Genomic DNA, 25,510 nt, shown 5'->3' on the forward strand with positions numbered 1-25,510 from the left:
GAAATGAATAGAAATTTATGTTTCTCTTCCTGAAGGTTAGCTTTGCTCCATGTGGGCACTCAGGACCCCAGATTCCTTCCATGTGGTCATGTTGTCCTGGTCTGTGAGATCCATGCTGGTCGCAGGCCTGTCTGTGTCCCAGCTTGTGGGGAGGCCAGGGGAATAGAGGAGTGCATAATGGATGTCTTCCGCCCCAGACCAGGGAGTGGAATCCATCACGTCCCACATTAATCCCACCGACGAGATGTGGTCCTACGGCCACAGCTAGGAGGCTGTGAGTGAAGTCTTCTGCTGAACGGTTGCGTGTCCAGCTGCAATGAAAGAAGGGGAGGATGGACTTTAGTGGACAGTTAATGGTCTCTGATGCATAATGGAAGTTCTAGGAACTGTTACCCTATGTCTTCTAGCAAAGTGGCAACATGCTTAAGTTTCTGTGGTATTCCCTTGCCTCTGACCTCCTAGTGACCATGCCTTCTCTGTTTCCTCCTACTTATTTCCTTGAATTTTCTTGGCAACTGGGTCATTGACCTGTGGTAGAAGATACATCAAGAGACCCCATATTCTTTTATCTTTTTAAAAAAGTCTCCTCCACCTTAAACAGAAAAACAAAACAAAACACACACACACACACACTCAAAATCAGGCAAATAATTTTTACTATTTTTACTTTTCCCTTAAGTATCACATCTTTTGAGGAGAATTCTCTGCTTCCTTTTCAGCTCAAAGAAGTATAAAGCAGGAGTTACCTAAGCTTGAGTTTAAGATCACTGTGCTGTTGGTTTAGCATCCAGCTGGGACTGGATAATACTGTAGCAATTTTCTGTTTCATTCATAGAACAGAATTCATGGATTGACAGAAGCTATTGCCAGTGGAGGAAACAAGAACATAAACAGACATATACCGTGCACACTAAGGCACACTTTTAATTTCCTGGAGATAGTATTGTAACAGGGTACAGCCAAGAGGGGGGCCCCAAATAGGGATTTGTAATGGGGTCCAGAACTCAAGGTGTCCAGGAAATATTAGAAAAATATATATATAAGATGTCCTCACCCCCACAAGTCTGAGCTGGGGAAAGGGACATATGGAGCAGGGCCGTTCAGAGCTGTTTTGTACAGCAACAGCTGTGCAGCTAACCTCTGGCAAGGTCATTTAACGTATCTATAACCTTTAACTGATTTCATGGATATGTTAAATAGTGGTAGCCATGCTTTGAGCCAGGGGGGTGGGAGTGACTTCCACCCGGGATGTAACTGGGAGGCAACTCCCCCAGGTTACAGGGCCTGCGTGAGAGCTTGGAGAAGATTGGCTCCACGCCCTGGGGCCACACCTGCCCAGACTTACTATGGCAGCTCAGTAAAGCTGGACAAATACGGGAACGCTGGCAGGTGTAACTGATTGTAGGAGGAGTTGGAAATGGGGCTGCAGAGGAAGACTGGCTCTGGGATTTAAACCCAGGTGTGGCAGCCATAACCGGGGGGAGGACCACACAGCTTTGGCGAAATAGGGAGGGGACCACGTGGCTTTGGGGTGCTCCCTTTTGCCATGTGCCTTAGGCAACAGGAGAGACTTTGCCTGGAAGAAAAGGGGAGAGAGGACTCTTGCTGGTGGGCCCCGAGAAGGTGCCACGTGGATCTGGATTAACTGGAGATCGCAGCAGTGACACACGGATGGTGCCGGAACCGAGGGGCTGCTTGAACCATGGACTTCTACTTCTTTTCCTGAGATAACGGTACCCCAGACTGGGCAAAGGGGAGAAGGAAGGACTGTGTGCATCTGTGGGTATTCTAAAGGACTTTAGTATTTTAATGAAGACATTAAGTCATTACTCTAAGTCAGTGTAACTTTTAAATAAATACTTCCTTTCCTTTTCACCAGTCTCTGGCATTGAGAGACGTCTTTCCTCTGGCAGTGAGCAAAATGAACCTAGTAGGTGGGGGGAACCTGTGGAGAAAAAGTGGGGTCCTTTTGGTGATAGTATATCGCACACCCCCCTCCCCCTGGTCTGTTCTGTAACAGTATCACCTATGGTGCTTGCAGCGTTTCCTCCCACCCTTGACCGGACCGTTATTAGTGTGCTGACAGATTCCTTTCTCTAAATGTACCTGCTGGGTAAGAGCCACTATTATAGGAGGCACAGGTGTGCTGGGGTTTTCTTGGGAGATTAAAGACTGAGGACAGAAAGTTGGTTAAAATGTTCAATCCTTTAAACTGTTTTAGGGAAGACATTTGAGAAGGGATCTTGATCAATAGTGTTCTTCCATGTCTTTACAAGCAAAAATGGAAAAAAGGTTTTCCTTTTTATTGTTGAAAACATGCACCGATGTTTCATGGTTAAAGTTATGCAGGTCCCACTTCTCTGTATGCTTCAAATGAGTAATGGAGGTAGGGATGGAAGGCGTCCCTTATTGGAGCAGTGTTCTGGCAACACTGGATCCTCGTTGCAGAAGGATTACATTTGCATCCACTGCACCCTGCCCCCCTTTCCCCCCGCCCATACAAAACTCACCTATGGGAGGGGATGAGGTTTGACCAAGTCCCTGTACAATGTCCCATTTTGCCGTGTTCTTTTGGCCTATCTGGCAGCCCTGCTCCCTGGTGGGGAAAGTAATCCATGGAGATGCTCTGACTCAGGTAGTTCCTCTTTTAAGCTTCAGAATTGCCTCACAGCAGGTACTTCTCAACCATTTGAAAGAGAAACTTCAAAACTTTCTGACTTGCCTGGTAGCCATGTTATTTGTATTTCATTTGTCCTTTCTATTTCCCGAAAGAGGTGAGAGTTCGAATGTATAGGGGAGTGACTGTGTGAGCAGAGCAGAGTTTATGAAAGTGGTGGGAGGAGCTGCTATTTCAGGGCAATGTGGAATGAGCAGTGCAACTTACAGACCTAGAAGGAAACTTCAAGAATTCAGCTGGTTCACCCTGCCACGGCCATGCAAGACCACCTGGAGATGGCCATGTTACTCGGTCAGCCAGTGTCTGTGGTGCAGAGAAAAGGGGCTGCAAGAACCAGGTCTGTACCTGCAAGGGAGGAGCTGTCTCCTCGGCCATTGTCACAGCGTCTGGGCTGAGTCCCAAAGCCTGGGTCCAGAGCTGCTTTCAGAGCTGGCTGAGAAAGAAGATCAAATTCTCAGGCTAATTTCCTGTCACATATTGTGTCATCCCAGGAGCTTATTCAAAATGTAGACTCTCAGATTTTCCTGCTAGAGATTGTGATTCAGTAGGGTTGGGTTGAATCTACATTTTTATTTTTTTATTTTTGAATTAAAATTTTTTTTTCTGCAAAAAAGCATTATTGCTTTCATTTGGTCCAGTGCAGGGGAGAGGGCTCCAGGGTGGTTAAAAGGATGCCTAGTGGTTCAGGGAGAGGCTCCAGCAAAAGCCAGACACGAGGGCGTTGCAGATGGGGCCCCTCAAAGACTTTCAGGCTCCAAAGGCTCCTCCTTGTGCATGAGGGTGAACCTTTCGAAGAGACACTTGCCCAGCCCCGCCTGCTTAGGTTATCAGGTGGTGGCCCACCTTCTTGATGAGTTTCACCTCCTCATCCAGGAAGTGGCCCTCCAGGAAGTCAGAGAGATGGAGGCCCAGGTGGGCAGAACCCAGGGCGTCAGATCCCAAAGGACGTGGCTCAGGTTCTTCTCCAGGGCAATGGGGGCTTCCATGGCTTCCTGAGTTTTACTCCGCTCATCGTGGGATGGATTCAGGGTGTCCTGGGAGAGAACGCTGCCACCGCACTGGTTTTGCATCTTTAAGAGAGGTTCGGCGCCCTCTTGCTTCTTCTCAGCCAGCTCAGGAAAGAAGTGGCCCAACCCTCCGGAGCCAGTATGTCCCCGTCACAATAGGAGCCCAGACAGCGGTAGGTGTAGGAGGCCCGCAGATGCAGTTAACCATGTAGTTGATAGCAGCTTCCTCCTGGCGGAATAATTCTGACGAATTTGGGAGCTCGTGGTTGTTCGCAGGTAAGGAGTTAAGGTAAATAAATTGTGTTGGCTGGTCTTGGAGGCTGAGGGCGGTTGAGAGGGCTCCAAAGGTGGTGACTGGAAAAGCACTGGGGGGTGGTCAGAGCTGGAAGGAGGGGCCTCCCTGGGTGTGGTCTGTCCAAATGCTGTTGGAGAGGGAAACTGATCTGGGGGCCTGCCAAGGGCACTGCCCGAATCTCCATTTTTAGAAACGACTTCTTCATGTGATCCTCTTGCCGAGTCAAGTTTGAGAAATGCTAGAGAAAGAGAGGCGGGGGAGGGAGAAAAACAGAGAAAGAGAGAGAGGAGAGACAGAGAGAGGGAGAGGATCTCCAATACAAAAACTGTGGTGCTAAATGGTAACAAGTAGACTGTGAAACTATGTGAATTATATGTCATACCTCAAATTTATGTTTGCTACACTGTAGGTCCTAAAGTACTTCCTGGGCTACTGGTAAAAAGAAAAGAAGAAAGAGAAAAGGGAAAGAAAGGAAAGAAGGAAGGGAGGGAGGGAGGAAAGATATCTGTTCCCTTTCTTTTGGTAGTCAACTAGAGGTTTTTTTTGTTGTTTGTTTTTTAAATCCTTGCCTGAGGACATGCTTTTGTTGATCTTAGAGTAAGTGGAAGGGGGAGAGAGAGAGACAGAGACAGAGAGAGAAACATTGATGTGAGACAGAAAAACATCGATTGGTTGCCTCCTATATGCTCCCCACTGGGGACTGAACTCGCAGCCTAGGTAGGTGCCCTGATCAGGGTGGATCCCATAACATTTTGGTCTACTGGGTGATGCTCCACAACTGAGCCACCTGGCCAGGGCTCAACTAAGGTTTTTAACACTCATATTCCCAAGAGTTCTTAGATCAAACCTAAATATCTCTCATCCAGAATTTTAAACCTGTTTTGAGCAAGGAGGAGAACAACTAGTTAGAACAAGTCTTTTGTAATTTTTAAAGCCTAAACTTGATTCTCTGCAGGCAGAATAATTCTATGTTACCCCTTTCACCACGAGTCCTGATTCAGAGCTCTTTAATAAAGCCCTGCACCGTCCAGCCAGAGGCCAAGTGGAACAACGCCGATTGGACCGGGAGGTTGGCTGTCACTCGGTGTGGAAAGGGTCATAAACCTTTCAGGGGACTTGGTGGGTGTTGGCAGGACTACAAAAAGGCCAGAGATTGGGCAACAGCCCTTGCCTCCTAACAGCTACTGTTTACGGGGTCTTTATTTTGTGGTAGGTGCTTTACCTGAGTTATGGCCTGTGATCTGTGAGTAGCCACTGCTATTAATATCCTGCTTTCACAGGTGAGAAACTAAGACTTACAAAGTTCAGCCACTTTTCTGAGGCCATTATCCAGCAAGTGGTGACTCCAGGCCTGGGAGGAGAGCCAATATACTGAGCTATACTCCCCCCGACATCCACCCAGGAAGCTGCAGCCCTCCTTAGTTTGCCCCCCTCTTGCCCCTTGATGACACTTGGCCCCAGGGCTGTCCCTTGACCACTCAGTTCCTCTATTCATAGCCCCAACCCTCCATTATAAATTCCTAATTTACCCTTTCTTTTCTCTTGGGAAACTGTATTTCTCTCATTCTGAATATTGAAGAGTAGAATTCAAATAAACTGATACAGATGTGTGGGTGGGAGACAAACCTTTTATATTTGTCTGCAAAAATCACGTTTTATCTGTTTCCATGTGTTTTGTTTGTACGCAAGTTTGGCCTGGATATGTAAAGATTGGGCCTCTAAAATGCCTCCAAATTATATTCTCTGATTCATTGTTGGTTCTTTTGTTGAGTCATTCACCCATTTACTTCTTTTTCAATAGGTGTTTTGAAGCATCTATTTTGTGCTAAGTTTTTGAACCTAGGTGTGATTTTTTTATTGTTTTTTTTCCATTAAAGAGTTTATTTATCTTTAGAGAGGGGAAGGGAGGGAGAAAGAGAGGGAGAGAAACATCAATGTGTGGTTGTTTCTTGTGCAGCCACCACTGGGGACCTGGCCAGAAACCCAGGCATGTGCCCTGACTGGGAATCGAACCAGTAACCCTTTGGTTTGTAGGCCGGCACTCAATCCACTGAGCCACATCAGCCAGTGTTAGGTGGGGTTTTCGAATGAAAGTTATCTTACAGGCTAGTAAGAAGGTAAACAAGGAAACAGATGATTACAATGTACATAAATGTTATGCTGTGTGAGATGCATAGGATACTCTGGGAACTCAGCAGAGGCAACTAACCAGAATTAACCAGGGGAATCAGGGAGGTTTCCTGGCAGGTGATAACAGAGCTGGGTCTGGAAGGAAGCAGAATAGTGAGATAAATAAAGGTGAGCTGGGGGTGATCTAGATGAACTAGAATTAGTGCATTTTCTAGATTTTATATGAACAGAATTATGTAGTATGTACTTGGCCTTTTTTCACTTAGCGTAATTATTTTGAGAGTTATCCATTTTGCATATATCAATAGTTCTTTCTATTGTTCAGTTTTATTCCATTTTGTGGATGTACCACAATTTGCTTCTGTGTTTACCTCTTGATGAACATTTGGGTTATTTCCAGTTATTGGCTATTAACATATAAAGGTGCTAGTAACATGGAAAAGTCTTTGTATGCATATAACACTTCCTTTCTCTTGGGTAAATACCTAGGAGAGGAATGGCTCGTATTTTTAACTTAAAGAAACAAACTGTTTACCGAAATGCACCATTTCACATTCCCCCCAGCAGTGTATGAAAGTTCCAGTTCTTTCTCACATTTGTGTTGACATTTGGTGTGTTTAGTTCTTTGAATTTTAGCCGTCGTAGCAAATCTGTGTAGTAGTAACTCATTGTGGTTTCACCTTTCATTTCCCTGGTTACTAACACTATTGAACACTTTTTCATATTCTTATTTGCAAATCACATATATTTTTGGTGATATGCCTGTTTGAATCCTTTGCCCTTCTTTTTATTAGGGTATTTGTTTTCTTAATAGTTTTGAGATTTCTTTATATATTCTGAACACAAGTTTTTTTTTTTTTTTTTCCAAGATTTGTAAATGTTTTCTCCCAGGTTGTGGCGTTTTTATTTTTTTTAACATTGTCTTGGAAGAGTATTTAATGACTGGTCATTTTGGGGAGTCCAAGAGCCCAGGATCCTTGCTTCAACCTGAGACCACTCTGAAAGGACATCTTAGGTCCCAGGGCTCCCTGTGGGGTGGGCAGGAGCTCTGTTGCAACTGCATTGTGGGTCAGCTTCTCCTTCTGCTCAGTCAGCCACCTGACTTCTCCACATCTCTCTTCCCAGAGGGTGATCCCCAATGACCTCTTATATGCAAGACTCCACAGAATCCATTTCTGGGAGCCAAGCTGAAAACAAGACCCAGGTCTGTTTTTGCTTGCTGTAAATCCTTACTCTGTAAATAAATCCTACCCTATACACATAGGGAAGTGTACATTGAAGCACATCTCTCTCTAGTTACAATTCTGGAAATGAAGTCTAACTCAGGAATATTCTTAATTTTCTATCCCCTCGTTTCCTTAAAGAATCTATATGTTAACTTTCCCAGAAGGAGCTACCGAACAACACGCCACCTGCTTGTCTTTCACACGGCTCTGGATGTAGTGCTCCTGGGTCCCCAACCTCTTCCCTGCTAGCCTGCCCTCTGACCTTATCCATTTACATATCCAGTAGGTGGATTAGCACTCTGGCATCTTACAGCTGGCTGGCACAAATGATAGATGGAACCTGATATATAAGAGGTACAATTTGAACCATCTGAATTTGTGGCAGCTCCATAACTTATACATGGGAGTGGCTTAGGCAGTTGTCTCATTGGGTGGAGCCCAGAATAAAGTTGTCTGAACCTGCATTTGCAAAACAGTGCACATAAGACAGAAAAAAGCATCAATTGTGCATATTAAAAAAAATGAGAGACGAGGAAGTTGATGGACATTACAGTAATGTTTCTCCAAGCCACCCCTTGGCACTGGTGTTTTTGAACGGCTTGCTGTCTTTATGTTTAAGATTAATTCGGTGTTGTTGAGTACATTGGTGCTCCCTCCTATTTTTAAAAGTTAAAGTCTGATCTCTCTTTTGAGTTTTTTCCTCTACAGTTTGCCTTTCCTCCTTCAAGTGTTTGGATAGTAAATTTACCTTTATACATGTTTGTGCTCCCAGCTATACATATCAATTTGTACAAAGCCAAATGGAGAACAGCTTAGCATCACTGAAATGTCAAGAAAATGCCCAGAAGGCAACAATTCAATACTGGAGTTTCAAATTTTGAGAATAGAATTAGGCCACTAAATCAGTTTTCCTGCCTGTGTCATGGACCATAGGGATATGTCCTAGTTCCTTTTTTAAAAAAGGGCATTTGAACCTTACTCAGTATAGCTCAGATCTGTGCTGGGGACCTGTGGGAAACCCTTGGACTCGAAACTAATTGAAATCTGCATTGAAATGGCCTTTTCCTTTCTTCATTAAATATCTGATTTGCTGTACAACCTTTTTCTTTGGCTTGCTTGCATTATTCTTTTTCAGCTGCACAAATGGGCTATTTTCCAAGGTTGAAAGAGAAGAAAAAAAGAAAAGAAGAAATCAGGACTGAATCATGTTGTTTGTTAGATCATGGGTGTAATTTTCCCTTCTGTATTAGGGGAAAGAGTACACTTCCTTTGGTTTAGAGAGGAGACGAGTCAGTTGTCAATACTAAGTATTATTATCATGTTTCTGATGCCATAGTTGAAGCAAAAATAGCCTTGTTTGAAAAGTGAAGAAAGATGAAAACGTAGGTCTGGGTCCATCATTATCATTCAGCCTCGTACCATAAAAACTGCCTCTGTTTGCAGGCTGAATTTGCTCATGATGACCACAGTTTCTTTTCCAGGGCTTGACAGATTTTGGTTTTCTGACGGTCTCCCTATTAGCACGCTGCCTGTTTGCTCTGTCTACTCCTGCTGCACCTGCTCTGGTAGTGATTATTCTGTGAACATAGGTCCCGTTGCCTTCAGAGAGTAAGAGTGCGCTGTGAGCAGAAATAAACTGATGGGTTTCTCAGGGACTGTCCAAACACTACCCATCTGCTGGACAATGACTGAAAGAGCTCTCTTGGGAAAGTAATGTTTTCCTTTGGGAAATAGGGGTTAAAAATGTGTTTACAAACTGCTTATTGCCCCTTTCTCACTGTCATTTCTTTTACCTTTTAAATTTATATTTGCATTTCATAGCCAAAAAATGGTAGATAGGTTAATTTTTAATGTTCTATAGAAAAAAAGTAAAAAAAAAATTCCCAAGTACATTTACTGAGATTTCTCTAGCAAATCTAAGAGAAGTCTTAGAGGATTGCAGATTCATACCTTCTGTGAATATTCCTCTTTCATACAAATCTGGGGATTAAAGAGACCACAGGTTAAGAATTATTGCAAGTTGTTCAGTGGGGAGCTTAGTAAGAAAATTACTTATTATTTTAACATTTAAAAATTATTCCATCAACACTGTACTTTTCTGGATGATGAGAAAGCTCCTCCCTAAGGCCTTGATCAGTGGAAGTAACTCTGTGGAAGGAAATCTTTATCTGATTTACCTCTCAGGACTGAAGAATATGGATCCCAGGATTTAAAGGGCAAGGGTCCTCCCTTCTCCCCGACGTTCTTGGCACCCAGGGTTACTTGACCTTGCGGAGCGAGGCACTCCACTGCTGCTGACTTTGTTTTGGATTTCTGACTATGGAACTCTTCAGAGGACAGGCCAAATTTCTGACGCGGTGCAATGTAGGTGGATGTATGTTGGCGCCGCTTTTGCTCCCTGATATGTCTCAGGAACATGTTCTTTGCGCTCTTTAACAGCAATGGAGTGACCCAGAAATAGGGCTGCTCCACTTCTGTGTGTGAGTAGGAGAGAAACTTCCCTTCCCTGGCATATTGATCTGCTAGCACTTTGACATTTCCAATTTGGAGATTATAGGAGCAAGTAACTAAATATTAGGTAAGAGGCAATAAAAGATATGGAAATCTAGTTTAAGCCAAACACCATAAAATGGGGAGACAGAGTCATAAACCAGTCATACTTACTTTTCCCCATACTATCGTAAGATTGAAAGAAAGAAAACAAGGAAAGAGGGAAGGAAGGACGGAAGGAAGTCTCTTGTATCAGAGAAGTCCCTTAAAACTCTAGATCCTGCATTTATAAAATAAAGAAGGTTGTGGGGGCAAAGCTGGAAAACCCCCTTGAGGGCTGTGAAGCTCTGGACTGGGACACTTTATAATGTTTCCAGTGAGCTAATTTCTGGAGAAAATTCATGTGAAGGTTTGAGTTGTGTTTTGGCAGGAATTGTTTGAATAATTGACTTGAATGACTTTAATTGGTTATAAGAGAGTGTTTCATGCCTTTGGATGATGTAATTATTGCTTGTGTTGAGTTCCTGCAGGAATGATTTAAATGTTGGATGTATTTGAATTGCACTGGTTGTACAAGTGTGCATTTGATGTCTGTGCATTTGTTCTCTTCTCTCTGATGTCCTTGAGTGTCCTGTGACCGTGGGCGATTATTATCTCACCACCCCAATTAAGGCACCAAGTTTCCACCAATTTCTTCATAAAAAGAGAAGCAAGGTCACCCGGAGCAGACCTGCCAGCACTGGGGAGTTGCAGGATGCGTCTCTCCAAAGAGGGATCTTCTGCTGGGGGGCCCTATGCCATTTGGAAGACCCGGCCTTCCCTCAAGCTTATCAACCTGAGGAACAGTCATAACATTCCACTCTCTCAGTTTTCCCTCCTTAACTTGCCCGGGGCTTCCATGGAGATTTAAGGGTGGCATTAACAAAGCAAGTGAGAGTCACTGGCAGCAACCAAAACTACGTTATGGGTGGTTGCTGGTAACCAAGAATCTGTCCGAAGCCAACAAAGCTGACTGCTCTGCATTTAGGCTGAGGCCAACCCAATATGCCCATCCACAAGAGTTAGGCTTCACTCTCCCTCCAGAATTCTTTTTCTGGGCTATACCATTTTGTGATCAGATAATAGCAGCATTTGATGGCTAGAGAACCTTCTTTAGTCATAGTTATATAATTTAATGACCCACAGTTCTATGTTTTGTACGTATAGAAAAGTGGAAGTTCCAAAATGTTAAATTAATTGCCATACTCCTCTAGCGAATCACTGGAGAAGTTAAAAATAGGATAGCTAGTGTGACTGGGTAGTGAATGGAATCATTTCATATTATCCAAGTTTGATCATCTGCAGAAAATAACTTTTACTGTGTTATTTGAAATGAAGCACAGAGAATATCTGCATTCTTTACCCTGACATGAAGCCCGGGGGGCCACTGGTAGCAAAGAATCTAGCAGAGGATATTTTGATTCTTGCCTGCCTTGCTGCTATAAATTTTAAGATCTATAGTAAGATCTTAGTAAATATAGTAAAATTTTAAATCTATAGTAAGACTACACAAAAGTCTAATTACCCATAACTGCAATGAAAGAAGTTTCTCTACTTCAGGGGTTCTTAAACTTTTGTGTGTGTCTGATGGTTTGGGGAGTCTGTTGAAGCTTGTTACTCTTCAGCAGAATAATCTTTTTTAACTGTACAATATAAAATACAAAGAATTCAAAGAAAATGTCACATTGAATACAGGTTATCAAAATAATTAAAAGAATTGTGACACAGTCAGTATGTTTGCTTCTTATTTACATATTAAATAACATAATCTAATGGCTGGCCTAATAATCATCATAAATCCAAAGTAATGACATATATAGTATTTCCATATATCTACCAAAAACTGCCATGAGAAATAAAAATATTAGTCAATTGTGTCTGTGACAAAGTTATAGGTACTGCTGATATGACTCATTTATATTTGAATGAAAGACTCAATTTCAGTTAGATGATAGTGAAAATAAATGATATAATTTAATTGTTTTTCAACTCAAGTTATGGATTCTTTGAATTCCACCCCCAGACCCTTCTCTGTGGGTTTAAGATGAAGAACTCCTTCTCTGTTGGGTTTCCAAGCCACCTTTCATCACTTGCTTCACTGAGTTGGTGTTGAAATAGGAGTTCCACATAGGTTTTCAAATAGGGGCAAACTGGTGGCTTCATTGGAAAACAGTATAGCCAGCAGAAGGTTGCAGTCAGAACACAGGCTGGGTGAATTCTAGATCAAATTATAAAGTAATAAAAAGTTTTTTCTGTCCTGTGCGTAATTTTCCTCCAAGTCAGGGGCTCGGTGCTTCTGGGTGATATGAACAATTTAAGTAGATATAATTGTTGGTGACAACAATTGCTTCTTTAGCCTCTGGATGGATATTTTGAGTGTGTTTATTTACCCACTCAGGGAGTGTGTCTACAGGGAGATAACACTCTTTATTCCAAAAGAATACATAGCCAATAATGGATTTCTGGGTTCTTTGACACTTGGGTAGGTGGGTAAAGGAGTGTTCTTGGTCGTTACTGATATCTTTCAGTCACCTTTTAGCTGACTGTTTCTCTTGCCTACTCACAAGGCATTTACAGGTTATATTCAGCAAACAGGGGAAGTAGTTCTTTTTCAGTTTGCTTTCGGTTCTACTGAACCTGGCAGTAACATTTCCCCAGGGGCAGGAAAATACTCCTTCAAGTCGAACATCTCATTTGCAGTGCTGTCATTTGAGGTGATAGTCATTTGTAGTTTGTAGAGGGATGACTTCATTCATATGAGTGAACAGATGGGTTAATAAAGCTGTCTGAAGTTGTAACCTGGTTCACAAGCTATTCCAGGGACGTCCAGCATGGTGCGTGATGCTGAATGCTGAATTACCAATAGACCATTAGGTTATAAGCACCTTGAAAACCAGGGTTAAACCTCATCTAAAGCAGGTGCTTGTCAATGCAGAGTAGAGAAAGTTTTACTTTTAGGTTTTAAGAGGTAGAGATAGTGCGGTGTATGTTGCTGTCATGTAGCATAGAGAAAACATTTGATCTATGACAAATTAATTCCATTAAAAAAGAACTGTGATCAGTTTTTTGCTATTTTATTCTGAATGTGTTTTCTTATTTTCCAATGTCTCTAACTATAAAACGGCATTGCCATCTTAAAAGAAATGATCGTGTAAATCCAAATACACTTTTTCAAGAATTGACACTCTCTGAGCTTTAGGTGAAGGGATGCTTTCAAATTGTTGTCTTTAGAAAAAATATTTTTTTATTGTTGTTCAATTACAGTTGTCTGCATTTACCTCCCACCACTCCCCCCGCCATCAAATCTGTTGTCCTAATTATGTTCCCAAGCTTTGTCACTTTTCCTGGCGAGCTTGGTTTTATTTTATGCTTCATTGCAGTATGCACTGAGATTTGTCGTGAAGCCCCATAAGACGGGAAGACAGGAAGACAAGAGGAGAGGCTGTCATTTTGCTGGACCCCTACTAGGCTCCACTGCCACAGTGTACACGGCAAGCGGCACTCATGCTTGATGGTGGAAGGCAATGACTGGCAGCCTGGCTTCTCCTTAGAATCACTTAACGAGGTTTTAAAAAATACCATTTATATCAGAACTTCTGCAGGTGGAACTTTGTCTTTGGAAAGTATTAACAGTACTCTAGGGGATTCCAATATTCAGCTAGTGTCAAGAATTATTGGTAAAATGGATGTGAATGGTCTGTGAACCCAAATGAGTAAGATTTAGAGCGTAGATTATTTTTTGTTCCCAGCCTTAATTTTGCTATTAGCTTCATTTTTTCTTTTGGTTTACTTAATTCCTAAGTTCAAAGTTCTTACATGGTATAAATTTGGGGAGAATCAGAGGAGCCTCTTTATTTGCAGGTCATCTACCCACAGAGGTTACCATCGTATGCCCATCATCCCACTGGACAGCCCGTTGGGTCTAGTGGTGTGGCTGGGGTCATTGGCACTTTTCTGTGATGTGGCACTAAGACTAGGATTAAGGGGGCGCCTCAAAGCTCAGTATGATATAAATGGCATTCTAATGCAATATTCAAAACATCTAAATGAATACAAAATTTTATGATGAACAATATATCAAAATTTTAATGAAAGACAGGATTTGTGTGCCCTCCATCACCAGCCCCTCTCCTTGTGGGAAACACAGCCTCTCTAGCAGCACTGTGCCTTCTTCCTGCCTGTCCCTTCTAGTTGAGAAAAATCTCATTTAATGCAAGAAAAATCGTTTACCTTCATGCTTGCATATTTGACTAGCATATTTGATCTCCTCAGTAGTATTTTCTCTTACTCCTCCCATCTCCAAAATGGGCCTAGGCTTTCAGTAGCAAAATATATGAAGAAAACTATTTAGCAGGCAATTTCCTTGTGTGTGTGTGGCAGTTTGCCACACTTCTTTTCTTTGTTACTGAGCACAGAATTCACTACTTGGGGAGGGGAGTGTGTGTGCATGGGGGAATATGCAGCTAGTGTGAACAGGGGAATATGCAGTCAATCCTACCACCCTGCCCCTCCCCTTCCTTCCTTCCTTCCTTCCTTCCTTCCTTCCTTCCCTAATAAAGATAAATTGGTGAAGAGTACAAAACATTTTTCTTAATTCTTAAAAACACAGATCCTTGTTTTCACCCAAATTCTCTGTCTTCTATACCAAGTATTTCTTGGAGTGGGTCATATATAGGTTACTCACCAAAAATTTCAACCCAGTGCTGCCAATGCATCAGAAACATCTATGGCATTTGCTGTCCCCTTAGACGCTGTGATTTGCACAGAAAATGCTCAACTTTCTCACTTTATATTTTGCTATTTGAGCAATTAAAAACAAAACTGTATATGTATCTGTCTCCAGAGCCCCTTGTGGAAACAAGCCCTCCATCCTTCTCTCAGAACTCCGAGGCCACCATCTTGGTATCCATATTTGCTGCTTTGGTTACCTGGGTGTTCTTGAAAAAAACCCTCCTCTTCCTTTGGCCACAAATAAGAGCCACGCAGAAGTTAACTCAGGCAAATCAGGCTCTCACGATGCCCCTGTGCAGGGGTATCTGAACCTTAGCAGTTCATCGTGGCTTCAAGCTTGATGTCTCTCATTCTCTCACACTCAGTATCCAATTTGCCTGTAAACTCTGGCAACCCTAACTCAGGATCTCACAGAATTTTCTCAGTTTTCGCCAGCTCTGCTGCCATCACCCTGGTCCCAATCAGCAGGTTCTTCCCCTGGAATAACTGCAGTGGCTTCCTAACTCGGTGTGGGCAGGAACTGCGTAGGCTCATCTGTGCGCATACCCTTCCTCCTTAGGCGCACTGCTGGTCTGCATTTCCCAGCTTGTGGCATCTCAGTGGAGCTGCCTGACTGCTTCTCCCTGGAACGAGAGGGGTTGATGCTTGTCTCCTCAGGTGGAGGGGTGTGTCCCCTCTTCACACTCTTTCCTTTTCCCATTACCCAGTTCAGCGGACAGAAGAACCCTGAAGATCTGCGGGGGAGAGAGGTCACGAGATGGAAAAGGCCTGGTGCCCTGAATTGCTGTGTGGATCAGAGCCATCACATGGGCCTGTACCCGACTTCCTGTGAGTAGGCAATAATCGTATTGTGCAAATAGTTGCCTGGCTGGCTAGGTGCCTCACCTTCTCAGCAGTATCTTTTCTGACCATGCCATTTAATACTGAGTTCCTATCCTCCTTCTATGTTTCTATTTTTCTTCATTGATTTAACTTATTGTTTGTCAACCCTCTGCCCTACCCTTATTCTGAATAACTGGCCTGCTTTTTATCAAATAGAGAATGGGAATCTTGTAACAGATCATATCTCCCTTATTTTTATTAGATCTAATAAGTTCAGGAGAATTTGTAATATTAACCAAGGAACTATGTATTAACTCTTCCTGATTTTGTCTTACTGTTTGGTCTTTGTTACCTTTCACTCTGGTTTGTTTAAAAATTAAATTAAAAATTACTTTTTTACATCTATTTTTGTTCCAAATCTTTTTTGAAGTGAGGCAAGTTAGAAAGAAGAATTCATCTCCACACCCCCTAATGCCAGCAAACTTTGTGCAAATAGTCATTAAAAGGAAGTTTAACCAACATGTTTTTAAAACCCTACTTTTTATTTAGGAAGATTTACCCTTTTTATTCTAAAAATCATCTTTCCAGATGAATACAATATCCATTTATGTTGGCATTTTTCAATTTAGTTTGAACATATTTGGAGCGTATGTCAGGACAGGGGACTGAAAAAATTAAAGAGCAAAACAATCCACTCTGAAAACAAGGCACAGTTCCGGTCTGGATGGTGCTTCTCGCCTCTCGTTTGCCCTGACCCTTCTCGCTTTTGGGACTCTCACCTGTGTGTAACACGACCTTACAGTTTGAGTGAGAGTCTCAGTTCCCATCTCTGCTCCTCCAGCAACTGAACGATGAAAGGTAACTCATCCCCTCTTTTACACTTTAAACAAGGAGGAGTGGATCAGCTCAGTCGGTCTCATGGCTGGATTTAGCTTAAGTGGCCTGAAATGCTCTTAAAAAATACTAATTCCCTGGGCCCTCCTCCTAGAAATTCTTATTCATTATACTTGAACAAAATGTTTTATTTTTAAATATTATTTTTATGGTAATAAGTATTTGGGCATGGGATTCAAGTACTAATATATTTTTTAAAAGCTCTCCATTTGATTCTCTTGCACAGCCAGAGTCGAGACCATTGTCTCACTAAGGTCTCTCCCAGCACCGGCATCCCAGGAGCGGGAGGATACTTCAGGCCTCTCTGACTCTACAGAAAGTGAAATCAGAACCTCTTGTAATTCTGTTGGTTAACTTCTTGGAAGTTATGTTGCACTCTGCCGCTAGATGGCGCAGGCAATTCTTGGGATGAAGGAGACTGGATATTTGGGATTTTTACTTTCCCTGAGCAATATCCTTGAGACATCTAGCTTAGGAAGCTTTGTGGGGACATGACACTTAAGTTCCTTTCCCTGAGCTCGAGGCACAGAAGGTGCAGCTGTTTTGCTTGACAAGTTGATAGAGAGAGACTCATTAAATGTGCTATTGTCTGAAGGGAGAGAGAAAGTGAACCCTCGCATAAATATCAGCTCACCCTTTTCTTATTTCTAGCAGGTGTGTGTTCCTTCTCTCTTCTCTATATTTTTATTTTTTTTCTGTCAGTGGCTTCTGTTTTCCTCTCTGTGTCCCCTTTTGTTGGCTTCTGCCTCTAATCACAATTTGTTATCTGACCATAATAACTAATAATGGGTTAAATTGTATTTTTGCTGCCTTTATGGTTGATTAAAAATTTTAGAAATTTGAAAATTACTCAGACATAGCATTCTTAGAAGGGTGAATATATTCGGGTTACAGTGGTAAATTCTTACTCTGGGGACTTCTTCTGCAACAGCTGTGGCAGCGCCACCAAGTCCAGCAAGAGAAAAAGAATGTTATGCCCTATCAAGGGAAAACTCAGAAATCCTCTCCCTTTTTACAGTACAATCTGAGTTATGGCCAAAGCTCTGGGTGTACATGTAAGTAAGGGTTTTGCAGAATAATCAGGGGTGCTTCTCTGCTGCTTTTCACTGAAAGATCTCAAAATGCACTTGGTGATTTATTCTATGTAGCTGCCTTTTTTTTCCCCCTGGGCTGTCAAAATGGAAGATGTGTTGTGATTTTTTTAAAAAAGGAGATTGTATGTCTTCCCTGGCTTTGTTCTAGCCCGGCTGCTTGTCATTCAGGGAGCTGCTAGACTCTTGATGCCTGGATATACCACTGTGCTTTCTTCCTCCCTGAGTGACATACACTGATGGGTCACTGCCTGGGACAGTGGAGTAAAGCATGCTGTGTGTCCATCCATGAAGATCCCTTGTTGTTTACTCTTCTCGGGTTTCCATCTGGCAGCATTAGACACCAATCTTCATTAAAAAACAAAACAAAACAATCAGTAAAAACCCAAACAATGCAAAAACAAACAGAAATACAAGAAAACATTCTTTATATAATAGCTAACATTATCAATTGCTTCCTGTATGCCAAGTACATTTTAAACACTTGAAATATATCATTTAATCCTCACACCAACATCATGACGTAGGTCACCTATTATTGTGCACATTTTATAGATGAGGAAGCTGAGTAAAGGCAGGGTTGAGTAAGTTTCTCAATGGCACACAGCTGATGAATAATAGGTGAGCAAAGCTCTGAGCCCAGGCAATCTGACACTGGAGACTGTGTCCCTTTAAACCTACATCCACGTTTTAAACCAGGGGAGTCAAACTCATTTTCACTGGGGGCCACATCAACCTCGAGGTTGCCTTCAAAAGGGCCAAATGTAATTTCAACTCCTTAACAGTTAAGGAGTAGTTACATTTATACAGTCCTAAAATCATTTTGGCCCTTTGAAAGCAACCACAGGGCTGATGTGGCCCCCGGTGAAAATGAGTTTGATAGACTCTCCAATGGATAGTCTTTAGGAAAGCAGTCTTCCCTGTTAATGTAGTGGTATTCCCTTTGATACATGATTGGGCAGATGCTCCAAACCCACTTCTCCCCCATTCTGGGGGACTCAGTGAATTCTGATATACCTATTTCCTATTGGTGAGGCAACCAAAAGGAGGGAAACTTCCTTTTTAATGGTGATTGGCATTGTGCAGTGTGTCTGTTCAAACCTAAGTACATTTAGGAAATGAACAACTGAGAGCACGATCCTTGTTTGTTTCCTGCTGACTCACTTCTGAGTCACCTGAATGGAGCAGAAGGTAGGGACTGATATATAAAAACTTAAACAGTTGGCATTTGAAGCTCTTCCCCATTAGCCATATACTATCTTCTTTGGGTCAACAGAAGTCTAGAGAAAAGTCACATCCACCGGGCCTGGAAGAATGTATCAGTGTAATTCATGTGATTTGGGGCATGAAGAGGGCAATCGGTAGTATTCTGAATGAGCTACTTCCAGGGGCATGTAATAGTTTTGTGAATGGGAATCTAGAAGGTAGAAACTCATACAATTATTAGGGCTTTGAAATCTTCAATTGACATATGAAGAAACTGTAGCCACTAAAAGAGAAAAGGAATGCAGACCTTGCTATTGAAGAATGATAACCTCAATGGAAGAATCTAAGAGTCAGTGTCACCGTGCAAACATCCATGGGAGTTGACAAAGAGAGACTCATTCAAAGACTTTAATGACCCCATAAGCAAAGCTCGAGGCTTAGCAATACGCTCACATCACAGTGTGGGTCCAGCTTCGCGTGGGACAAGGGTGCATGTGTGGAACAACATAGAAAGGCTTTTAGAGGTTATTACCCTGACCCACATTGGTTGAGGGGCAAGACAAACTCCTTAGTGAGGAAGGACTACAGAAAGCTCAAAACTAATACTTATTTACACATGGTAGTTTTGATAATTGTCAAGCATTTTTTTTTTTTACATCAGTTTATCCCTTGGTTAAGGAACTTCTCTAGGTTTTATACTCTGTGAGTCATTGCACCACGAATCATGCTGTTTCAGATTCACAATCAATTGCCTCCTGACATCTCCTGACGATCCTATTAGGCAGCTCAAACTGAATGTTATCAAAACTGAACTTACAATCTTTCCCCTAGACCTCTCATTCTCCTGTAAACCATATTTCAGAGAATGACAGAACCAGCTGCCCGGTTGCTCTAACCTGAAGTATGGATGGCATCATTTTACATTACTCTTTCCTCTCCTCACCCAATCAATCTACAAGGCTCACAGTTTCTGTCTCCTAATACCTCTTGAATCTATCTTCTTTCTTCTTTCTTTCCCAGTGTCTTTAAGTTCAAGACCTTGTCACTTCTCATCTTTATGATTGTCTTTCTGTCCCCACTTTGACCACATTCCTGTGTGTCCTTTTCTTTGGTTCAATGATTTTTCTAAAGTGCATATCTGATCATGTTCTTTTTTTTTGCTTAAATCGCTTCGTGACTTTAATAGAGCTTTCAGGATAAAGTAAACTCCACCTTGGCGCACAAAGTGCATGAGGATCTGGACCCTGGGCCCCTCTCTCCCTTTACCTCCACCTCACCCACGGTGTGAAGTTGCTCAGATGGGTGGCTACGTCACATCGTTCTGTCTTCATCCATGCTCTTCTCTCTCCTTGTCCCTCAAAACTCAGCTCGTGCCACCGCTTCCAGAGAGCCTTTCAATGAAACACCTCAGCTGTACAGTTAGATTTCAATTTTTCTTTTTTCTCTAATGTTTTTCCAATTCCTTTCTTTACCATTTCTTTAGAATTTTGGTGGCAGGTTTTTCTCCCTCTTTATCAGTTATTTATTAAAATATTAGCTTTCCTACTATAAAGGACACAAGGACAAAATCAAGGGGGAGGGTAGAGGTAGGGGAGGGAGGTGGGACTGGCTGGGGTGGGGTGGAGGGAAGGGGAGAAAATGCAGACAATTGTAACTGAATAAAAATAAATAAATTAATTAAAAATATTAGCTTTCTTCTGTTCTTTTAATTTCTCTCTTCTTTACCTTCATGCATGGACTAATACATGCCCATTGACACCAACTTTGGGCTTACTCTTTTCTATGTCCCTACTTTATTTCTCTACATACAATGCTTTGTAAAAGAGGAAATCTTTCATAAGGCAATTTTTAGTCCCGTCTTGTTAGTAATACTAACCTAAGGAAAAACCAGGAACACATGCTTTGAAATTTTCTAAGTTCTTTAACTTAGGCTTCTTGTAATAACACTGTTCTCAGCAGTTAAAGGTACGGCTACATCAAAGATAAATTTACTTTATTGGTGCATAATCTTCAAAGAGAGTTTTAAGGTCTCTGAACCAGAGAGCCAACACAGATATGGGTCAGAAGTCCAGAGTGTGCTCATGGGTATGACTTATGGTAAGGTAAAAGTTTTTATTTGTCAGCGATAGGACAGGTAGGCCAAAAGCAGCCCCATTCATAAATTTGGTCTGGGTCAGATCCAATTCATAGATATTAAACTAATAGAAGTGTGAGTTGCAATTGTCCGTGGCCTTGAATTGCCCCACCTTGGATCCTGGGAAATCAATGTGGCTTTGTTCAGCAGTGTCTGCCTGAAAGGACCATAAATCAGGAGCTCCATGCACACCTTTTATTGTCAAGGTAATGGCAAAGAAAAATGATAGCAGTTATTCCATTTACACAGTTTAGTCCTTTTTCTTTCTCATTAATGTTTCTTCCAATTTTCTTTTCTCTTTTTTTTGTGCCTGACTGATGGGAGCATATAGCTTTTGAGTTTTTTTCTAGAGAAATATGTGATACAAAACAGCATATAGTTCTTAGTTAGAAAAATGTCTTAATCATTTTATTTGTTGCAGCTCATTCTGGCTATCCTACATATTGAACTGGTCAACAAAGAGGTTATTCAAAATGAGAGTTTTGTATTGTGATGACTGGAAAACATCTTTAAAATTTTTTTTCTATCTTCTATTTTTTTTTAATTTTCTTAGTTTTTCTATCACCATTTATCCTCCATATATTCTCTTCCACCTCCACCCTTCCCCCTCCCCCTGCAATTATCACACTGTTGTCCATGTCCACGAGTCCTTCTCTTTTTCCTGTTTTGCTCCGTCCCTCTACCCTCCTAACCACCTTCAGAGCTGTCAGCCTGCTCTCTATCTATGAGTCTATCTTTCCTTTCCTGGTGTGGAATACGACTCAGCCATAAAAGAGGAGAAAATTTTACCCTTTGCAACAGCATGGGTGGAGCTGGAGAACCTTATGCTGAGTGAAATAAGCCAGTCAGAGAAGACACATGCCATAGGATTTCACTCCTATGGGGACTCTAATGGACAAACTGGCAACCATCTTTTTCAATTTCATATCGTAAGTCTATCTCAGACCTGTGACATTATATATGCTCTCTGTGTTACCGGATTTGTTCTTTTGCCCCATTAGAAGTGATTGATTGGTAGCCTCAGGTGGTTGTGCCGTAGATTAACTGCCATTGATGCGGCTTTGTGTGCTCACGGTGCCCTGACACTTTGATATGTTGTGATCTGTTGTGTCCTTCAAGTAATTGGTCACTCGTAATTGTTAAGGCACCAAAGATTGTGAATGATTTTCTGTTTACAAATTTTCCTGGATTCACAGTGATTCCTGTGATGGGGCTGTTAGCGCCCCTTACTTTCTTTAGAGGAACAAATGCTGCAGATGTTTGTCCTAGGTTTTTATGTTAAAAGCTGACTATTACCCACTATCTGTTTTCTTCCTTTTCCTTAGTAAAAGAAAGCATCATTTTTAGCTAGGTACACATGTGGTTACAATAAAGACACTATTTCCCAGCCACTCTTATAAATGGGTGTGGCCATTAACTAAGCTTTAGCCAATGGGGTGAAGGAGGAAGTGGTGAGTGCAATTTGTAGGAAGAACCTCTAAAGGCAGAGGGCACTCTCTTTTTCCTTCTTTCTCTCTTCTGCTGATTGGAGTAGAGATATGATGGCTTAAGCTCCAGCAACGCTCTTGCACCATGAGATAACTTTGGGTAAGGAAGCCACATAGGAAAAGGAGCTGGGCCCCTGATCCTCTGGAGACTCCTGCCAAGCCAACTTCTGACTTAATGGATGGGAGAGAGCCATATTTCTGTCTTGTTTAAACTTCAGCTACTTTTTTTTCTGAACTTAATTCTTCTGATTACAAGACCAAAACAAAAATAAACTTGAGAATGGAAAGTCATTATTCTATGATTTTGAAATTTCAGACCCAAGTTTTTTTTCCTTTTTTTTTTATTGTTGTTCAATTACAGTTGTCTGCATTTTCTCCCCACCCCTCCACCCCACCTCAGCAGACCAAAGTTTTGAATTTCTGAACTTTTTTCAGGTGGATGACCACGAGCCCTTCAATGCCAACATTTGCCAAATTTAACTCGTTGGCTTTCCCTGCAAATTTGCTCCTATTGTGTTCCAAACTAAACCCTTGAAAACATCTTCAGTTTCTTTCCTTCTCTCACTGCTATGAGAGAACCCATCACAGTCAGGAAGATTTTCTCCCTGAAGTAGTCTTCGAAATCAGAATACATTCTTGATTGTGTTTCTTGACCAGTTTCTGTAGAAAATGAAATGTATTTATCAAGTATGCCAAGTCGTTTCTTGTGCTTTATATATTCTATCTCAATTTTCTGCATCATTAATTATTAATTCTGCCTCATCAGGCAGAATTGCTATTCGATACTTTAATTCAATTTCTGGAGAACTGATTGCATTTTGTCTAAGGTGTGACCACTGCTTTTGAAATTAGAGATAAGTTATGGGATAACCCCTAAAAATGTAAGGGGTCCATGTACCTAAGTTATTCCTAGTATCTTTCATATTCCTTTGGTGTAATTCTGGAAGTACAATGATATAACCCACCTCTCTAGTATCACTTATAAACATTAAATTAAGAAAAGTGCCATATCTAAAGTTTAAATTATTGAGGTTTACAAAGTTGCCTTTTGTATAAAGTGATGTTTAAGTAAATGTCAGTCATTTGACCTGGGTCTAATTATGAATAATGATTGTAGTGAACATTCATCACTATTTGTAACTGCCCATTAGGATCTACAGGACTGTTCTGGATGTGGAGAAACTAACACACTATGAACATTCCCTGCCCTGCATGGATTTTGGACTCAAGTTTCCAGACTTGCTGGCAGCTGGATACAGACGTGTGACCCAGGCCTCACAGGCACGCGGACCCGAATGAGACTCCAGTTCACAGGTGGGCAGCACGAGGCATCAGTGGAGTCTGCATTTTTCTGATGTAAGTGCTGGCAGATGTATTTAGCTTCAGGAAAGGACAGCGATTTTTGAAAAAGGTCCTTATGAGAAAATGGCCTTGGTTCTGGTGGCTGTAGTGATGTCACCAGAGCTGAGTTCCGGCACGCAGGGCTCAGAGGCAGCAGTGGCAGCTGGGGTTTCCTCATCAGCTCAAGTCTCCCATCTTCCTGGAAACACATCCATGTTTGTTGTTATGCCCCTCAAAACAGCTCTGAGAATGACGAACTGTTATTATTTACTTACTCACTTGTACTTTATCAGATTCCTGATTTATTCTTCCATTCTAGCTCATTCTAAGATGGTGATGCATGTTTTAGCTTTGATTTTCATTAATTTAAATAATTTTAACATATACAAAAACCCATATATTTAATATATTAATATTGTAACATATATTTTTGGAGATATAATTGACACCTAGTGAATCATACTTATAAAGTGTTTAATTTGATATATTTTTACATATGTATACATCTGGGAAACTGTCACCACAATCAAGATAAGGAACATATCTATCACCCCCAAAGTTCCTCATGCCCTTTGGAAATTCTTCCTTTCTGCCTGTCCTCCCTGTCCATCCCTGATTTGCTTCAGCCACTTTAAGTTTGTTTGCATTTCTAGAATTTTACGTCAATGGAATCCTACAGTGTGAAATTTTTAATCCAACTTTTTCACCAAACACATTATTTTGAAATTTATCCATGTTGTGTGTATCTATAGTTCATTTTTTGTGTTCATTGCTTGTGTCTGAATATCATTGAGCTTATTTGATCTCTGTGTTTATAGTTTTCATAAAATTTAGAAAATTTCAGCCATTACTTCTTAAGTATTTTTCTCCTCCCTTTGCTTCTCTCCTTTGGCGGCTCTGATGACGCATATGTTAGGACCCTAGAAGTTGCTCAGCAGTTCACTAATGCTTTGTTCGTTTGTTAAAAAGTTTTTTCTGTCCATGTTTCATTTTAGAGGGCTCCTATTGCTGTGTTCTGAGTTCATTGACTTTTTTCTTTTGCAACATTTAGTTTGCTACAATTTCATCCAGTGGATTTTTAATATCAGACATGGTAGTTTGCATCTCCCTAAGTTCAATTTCTGTTAGTATCTCCCTTTTCTCAACTGTTGTAACATATGAGACAGATTTATAAAATCTGCTTTAATTTTCTTATTGCTAATTTTAATATCTATATCAGTTCTCTCTCATTTTTAACTGATTTTCTTTTTTTCCACATTGTGGGGCATATTTTCTTGTTTCTTCATTTGCCTTGTAATTTTTGACTTGATATCGGATATTGTTATTTTACATTATTGGGTGCTGGAGACTTCTGTATTTCTTTTATTTTTGAAGATTTTATTTATTTATTGTTAGAAAGGGGGAGAGAGGGAGAAAGAGGTGAGAATGAAACATCAGTGCATGGTTGCCTCTCATGTACCCTCTACTGGGGACCTGGCCCACAACCCAGCCATGTGCCCTGACTGGGAATTGAACTGGCAACACTTTGGTTTGCAGGCCCACGCTCAATCCACTGAGCTACACCAGCCAGGGCTTCTGTATTTCTATAATATTTCTTATCTTTGTTCTAGCACACAGTTGAGTCACTTGCTTAGCAGTTTGACCTTTTGGATCATGCTCTTATGATTTCTTAGGTGGACCCAGCCCCATGTTTATCCAGGGCTAATTATTCCTCACTATTGAAGCAAGACCTTTCCTACTCTGCCTAATGCCCTGTGAGGCCTTGTAGTCTAGCTATTCCTTCTGATCTTTTCAGGTTGTTTTTTTCTTGGCCTAAGATAGTCTCCTCCCATGTAAATGCTTAATACTTGAGGGGGGCTCTGCAGATCTCCAAAGCTCTTGCTCTCTCTCTCTCTCTCTCACTCTTATTCAATAGTCCGTGCTGAGAATCTTAGCTTCTT

At 41.5% G+C, this 25,510-nt stretch overlaps 1 long non-coding RNA gene across 1 annotated transcript; it reads left to right on the forward strand.

The window, feature by feature from the left end:
• Window positions 1–1,359: 1,359 nt before the first annotated feature.
• Window positions 1,360–23,579, forward strand: LOC128780336 (uncharacterized). The gene is made up of 3 exons (XR_008426259.1): window positions 1,360–1,733; window positions 15,303–15,423; window positions 23,381–23,579. It is a non-coding gene; the product is annotated as an uncharacterized lncRNA (long non-coding RNA).
• Window positions 23,580–25,510: the final 1,931 nt, after the last annotated feature.

This window comes from Desmodus rotundus, chromosome 2, assembly GCF_022682495.2.
Source record: "Desmodus rotundus isolate HL8 chromosome 2, HLdesRot8A.1, whole genome shotgun sequence".
Classification (NCBI taxonomy): Eukaryota; Metazoa; Chordata; class Mammalia; order Chiroptera; family Phyllostomidae; genus Desmodus; species Desmodus rotundus.